Below are 7,510 nucleotides of genomic sequence, written 5' to 3'. Positions count from 1 at the left end.
GCTAATATGCTAATATGCTAATATGCTAATATGCTATGCTAATATGCTAATATGCTAATACGCTAATATGCTAACACGCTATGCTAATATGCTAATATGCTAATATGCTAATATGCTAATACGCTAATATGCTAACACGCTATGCTAATATGCTAATATGCTAATATGCTATGCTAATATGCTAATATGCTAATATGCTAATATGCTAATATGCTAACACGCTATGCTAATATGCTAATATGCTAATATGCTAATATGCTATGCTAATATGCTAATATGCTAATACGCTAATATGCTAACACGCTATGCTAATATGCTAATATGCTAATATGCTAATATGCTAATACGCTAATATGCTAACACGCTATGCTAATATGCAAATATGCTAATATGCTAATATGCTAATATGCTAATACGCTAATATGCTAACACGCTATGCTAATATGCTAATATGCTAATATGCTATGCTAACATGCTAATATGCTAATACGCTAATATGCTAACACGCTATGCTAATATGCTAATATGCTAATATGCTAATATGTTAATATGCTAATATGCTATGCTAATATGCTAATATGCTAATATGCTAATACGCTAATATGCTAACACGCAATGCTAATATGCTAATATGCTAATATGCTAATACGCTAATATGCTAACACGCTATGCTAATATGCTAATATGTTAATATGCTAATATGTTAATATGCTAATATTTTATGCTAATATGCTAATATGCTAATATGCTAACACACTATGCTAATATGCTATGCTAATATGCTAATATGCTAATATGCTAACACGCTATGCTAATATGCTAATATGCTAATATGCTAATATGCTATGCTAATATGCTAATATGCTAATATGCTAATATGCTGATATGCTATGCTAATATGCTAATACGCTAATATGCTAACACGCTATGCTAATATGCTAATATGCTAATATGCTAATATGCTAATATGCTATGCTAATATGCTATGCTATGCTAATATGCTAATATGCTAATATGCTAATATGCTATGCTAATATGCTAATATGCTAATATGCTAATATGCTAATATGCTAATATGCTAATACGCTAATATGCTAACACGCTATGCTAATATGCTAATATGCTAATATGCTAATATGCTATGCTAATATGCTATGCTAATATACTAATATGCTAATACGCTATGCTAATATGCTAATATGCTAATATGCTAATATGCTATGCTAATATACTAATATGCTAATACGCTAATATGCTAATACGCTAATATGCTAACACGCTATGCTAATATGCTAATATGCTAATATGCTAATATGCTAATATGCTAATATGCTATGCTAATATGCTAATATGCTAATATGCTAATATGCTAATATGCTCACGCTATGCTAATATGCTTATATGCTAATATGCTAATATGCTAACACGCTATGCTAATATGCTAATATGCTATGCTAATATACTAATATGCTAATATGCTAATATGCTATGCTAATATGCTAATATGCTAATCCGCTATAACACGCTATGCTAATATGCTAATATGCTAATATGCTAATATGCTAACACGCTATGCTAATATGCTAATATGCTAATATGCTAATATGCTAATATGGTATGCTAATATGCTAATATGCTAATACGCTAATATGCTAACACGCTATGCTATGCTAATATGCTATGCTAATATGCTAATATGCTAATATGCTAATATGCTAATATGCTATGCTAATATGCTAATATGCTAATATGCTAATATGCTAATATGCTAATATGCTAATATGCTAATACGCTAATATGCTAACACGCTATGCTAATATGCTAATATGCTAATATGCTAATACGCTATGCTAATATACTAATATGCTAATACGCTAATATGCTAATACGCTAATATGCTAACACGCTATGCTAATATGCTAATATGCTAATATGCTAATATGCTAATTTGCTAATATGCTATGCTAATATGCTAATATGCTAATATGCTAATATGCTAATATGCTCACGCTATGCTAATATGCTTTTATGCTAATATGCTAATATGCTAACACGCTATGCTAATATGCTAATATGCTAATTTGCTAATATGCTATGCTAATATGCTAATATGCTAATATGCTAATATGCTAATATGCTCACGCTATGCTAATATGCTTATATGCTAATATGCTAATATGCTAACACGCTATGCTAATATGCTAATATGCTATGCTAATATACTAATATGCTAATATGCTAATATGCTATGCTAATATGCTAATATGCTAATCCGCTATAACACGCTATGCTAATATGCTAATATGCTAATATGCTAATATGCTAACACGCTATGCTAATATGCTAATATGCTAATATGCTAATATGGTATGCTAATATGCTAATATGCTAATACGCTAATATGCTATGCTAATATGCTAATATGCTATGCTAATATACTAATATGCTAATATGCTAATATGCTATGCTAATATGCTAATATGCTAATCCGCTATAACACGCTATGCTAATATGCTAATATGCTAATATGCTAATATGCTAACACGCTATGCTAATATGCTAATATGCTAATATGCTAATATGGTATGCTAATATGCTAATATGCTAATACGCTAATATGCTAACACGCTATGCTATGCTAATATGCTATGCTAATATGCTAATATGCTAATATGCTAATATGCTAATATGCTATGCTAATATGCTAATATGCTAATATGCTAATATGCTAATATGCTAATACGCTAATATGCTAACACGCTATGCTAATATGCTAATATGCTAATATGCTAATATGCTATGCTAATATACTAATATGCTAATACACTATGCTAACACGCTACGCTAATATGCTATGCTAATATGCTAATATGCTAATATCCTAATATGCTAATATCCTAATATACTAATATGCTAATATGCTAACACGCTATGCTAATATGCTAATATGCTAATATGCTAATATGCTATGCTAATATGCTAATATGCTAATCCGCTATAACACGCTATGCTAATATGCTAATATGCTAATATGCTAATATGCTAACACGCTATGCTAATATGCTAATATGCTAATATGCTAATATGGTATGCTTATATGCTAATATGCTAATATGCTAACACGCTATGCTAATATGCTAATATGCTATGCTAATATACTAATATGCTAATATGCTAATATGCTAATATGCTATGCTAATATGCTAATATGCTAATATGCTAATCCGCTATAACACGCTATGCTAATATGCTAATATGCTAATATGCTAATATGCTAACACGCTATGCTAATATGCTAATATGCTAATATGCTAATATGGTATGCTAATATGCTAATATGCTAATACGCTAATATGCTAACACGCTATGCTATGCTAATATGCTATGCTAATATGCTAATATGCTAATATGCTAATATGCTAATATGCTATGCTAATATGCTAATATGCTAATATGCTAATATGCTAATATGCTAATACGCTAATATGCTAACACGCTATGCTAATATGCTAATATGCTAATATGCTAATATGCTATGCTAATATACTAATTTGCTAATACGCTAATATGCTAATACGCTAATATGCTAACACGCTATGCTAATATGCTAATATGCTAATATGCTAATATGCTAATTTGCTAATATGCTATGCTAATATGCTAATATGCTAATATGCTAATATGCTAATATGCTAATATGCTAATATGCTCACGCTATGCTAATATGCTTATATGCTAATATGCTAATATGCTAACACGCTATGCTAATATGCTAATATGCTATGCTAATATACTAATATGCTAATATGCTAATATGCTATGCTAATATGCTAATATGCTAATCCGCTATAACACGCTATGCTAATATGCTAATATGCTAATATGCTAATATGCTAACACGCTATGCTAATATGCTAATATGCTAATATGCTAATATGGTATGCTAATATGCTAATATGCTAATACGCTAATATGCTAACACGCTATGCTATGCTAATATGCTATGCTAATATGCTAATATGCTAATATGCTAATATGCTAATATGCTATGCTAATATGCTAATATGCTAATATGCTAATATGCTAATATGCTAATATGCTAACACGCTATGCTAATATGCTAATATGCTAATATGCTAATATGCTAATATGCTATGCTAATATGCTAATATGCTAATACGCTAATATGCTAACACGCTATGCTAATATGCTAATATGCTAATATGCTAATACGCTAATATGCTAACACGCTATGCTAATATGCAAATATGCTAATATGCTAATATGCTAATATGCTAATATGCTAATACGCTAATATGCTAACACGCTATGCTAATATGCTAATATGCTAATATGCTAATATGCTATGCTAACATGCTAATATGCTAATACGCTAATATGCTAACACGCTATGCTAATATGCTAATATGCTAATATGCTAATATGTTAATATGCTAATATGCTATGCTAATATGCTAATATGCTAATATGCTAATACGCTAATATGCTAACACGCAATGCTAATATGCTAATATGCTAATATGCTAATACGCTAATATGCTAACACACTATGCTAATATGCTAATATGTTAATATGCTAATATGTTAATATGCTAATATTTTATGCTAATATGCTAATATGCTAATATGCTAACACACTATGCTAATATGCTATGCTAATATGCTAATATGCTAATATGCTAACACGCTATGCTAATATGCTAATATGCTAATATGCTATGCTAATATGCTAATATGCTAATATACTAATATGCTAATATGCTAACACGCTATGCTAATATGCTAATATGCTAATATGCTAATATGCTAATATGCTATGCTAATATGCTAATATGCTAATACGCTAATATGCTAACACGCTATGCTAATATGCTAATATGCTAATATGCTAATACGCTAATATGCTAACACGCTATGCTAATATGCAAATATGCTAATATGCTAATATGCTAATATGCTAATATGCTAATACGCTAATATGCTAACACGCTATGCTAATATGCTAATATGCTAATATGCTATGCTAACATGCTAATATGCTAATACGCTAATATGCTAACACGCTATGCTAATATGCTAATATGCTATGCTAATATGCTAATATGCTAATATGCTAATACGCTAATATGCTAACACGCAATGCTAATATGCTAATATGCTAATATGCTAATACGCTAATATGCTAACACGCTATGCTAATATGCTAATATGTTAATATGCTAATATGTTAATATGCTAATATTTTATGCTAATATGCTAATATGCTAATATGCTAACACACTATGCTAATATGCTATGCTAATATGCTAATATGCTAATATGCTAACACGCTATGCTAATATGCTAATATGCTAATATGCTAATATGCTATGCTAATATGCTAATACGCTAATATGCTAACACGCTATGCTAATATGCTAATATGCTAATATGCTAATACGCTAATATGCTAACACGCTATGCTAATATGCAAATATGCTAATATGCTAATATGCTAATATGCTAATACGCTAATATGCTAACACGCTATGCTAATATGCTAATATGCTAATATGCTATGCTAACATGCTAATATGCTAATACGCTAATATGCTAACACGCTATGCTAATATGCTAATATGCTAATATGCTAATATGCTAATATGCTAATATGTTAATATGCTAATATGCTATGCTAATATGCTAATATGCTAATATGCTAATACGCTAATATGCTAACACGCAATGCTAATATGCTAATATGCTAATATGCTAATACGCTAATATGCTAACACGCTATGCTAATATGCTACTATGTTAATATGCTAATATGTTAATATGCTAATATTTTATGCTAATATGCTAATATGCTAATATGCTAACACACTATGCTAATATGCTATGCTAATATGCTAATATGCTAATATGCTAACACGCTATGCTAATATGCTAATATGCTAATATGCTATGCTAATATGCTAATATGCTAATATGCTAATATGCTAATATGCTAACACGCTATGCTAATATGCTAATATGCTAATATGCTAATATGCTATGCTAATATGCTAATATGCTAATACGCTAATATGCTAACACGCTATGCTAATATGCTAATATGCTAATATGCTAATACGCTAATATGCTAACACGCTATGCTAATATGCAAATATGCTAATATGCTAATATGCTAATATGCTAATACGCTAATATGCTAACACGCTATGCTAATATGCTAATATGCTAATATGCTATGCTAACATGCTAATATGCTAATACGCTAATATGCTAACACGCTATGCTAATATGCTAATATGCTAATATGCTAATATGTTAATATGCTAATATGCTATGCTAATATGCTAATATGCTAATATGCTAATACGCTAATATGCTAACACGCAATGCTAATATGCTAATATGCTAATATGCTAATACGCTAATATGCTAACACGCTATGCTAATATGCTAATATGTTAATATGCTAATATGTTAATATGCTAATATTTTATGCTAATATGCTAATATGCTAATATGCTAACACACTATGCTAATATGCTATGCTAATATGCTAATATGCTAATATGCTAACACGCTATGCTAATATGCTAATATGCTAATATGCTAATATGCTATGCTAATATGCTAATATGCTAATATGCTAATATGCTAATATGCTAATATGCTGATATGCTATGCTAATATGCTAATACGCTAATATGCTAACACGCTATGCTAATATACTAATATGCTAATATGCTAATATGCTAATATGCTAATATGCTAATATGCTATGCTAATATGCTATGGTATGCTAATATGCTAACACGCTATGCTAATATGCTAATATGCTAATATGCTAATATGCTAATATGCTAATATGCTATGCTAATATGCTAATATGCTAATACACTAATATGCTAACACGCTACGCTAATATGCTATGCTAATATGCTAATATGCTAATATGCTAATATCCTAATATGCTAATATCCTAATATACTAATATGCTAATATGCTAACACGCTATGCTAATATGCTAATATGCTAATATGCTAATATGCTAATTGCTAATATGCTAACACGCTATGCTAATATGCTAATATGCTAATATGCTAATATATTAATATATTAATATGTTAATATGCTAATATGCTATGCTAATATGCTAATATGCTAATACGCTAATATGCTAACACGCTATGCTAATATGCTAATATGCTAATATGCTAATATGCTAATATGCTATGCTAATATGCTAATATGCTAATATGCTAATACGCTAATATGCTAACACGCTATGCTAATATGCTAATATGCTAATATGCTAATATGCTAATATGCTAATATGCTATGCTAATATGCTAATATGCTAATACGCTAATATGCTAACACGTTATGCTAATATGCTAATATGCTAATACGGTAATATGCTAATATGCTATGCTAATATGCTAATATGCTATGCTAATATGCTAATATGCTAATACGCTAATATGCTAACACGCTA

The sequence above is a fragment of the Brienomyrus brachyistius genome, unplaced genomic scaffold, assembly GCF_023856365.1.
Source record: "Brienomyrus brachyistius isolate T26 unplaced genomic scaffold, BBRACH_0.4 scaffold220, whole genome shotgun sequence".
NCBI classification, from domain to species: domain Eukaryota; kingdom Metazoa; phylum Chordata; class Actinopteri; order Osteoglossiformes; family Mormyridae; genus Brienomyrus; species Brienomyrus brachyistius.
Note: the sequence above shows the minus strand (reverse complement) of the source record.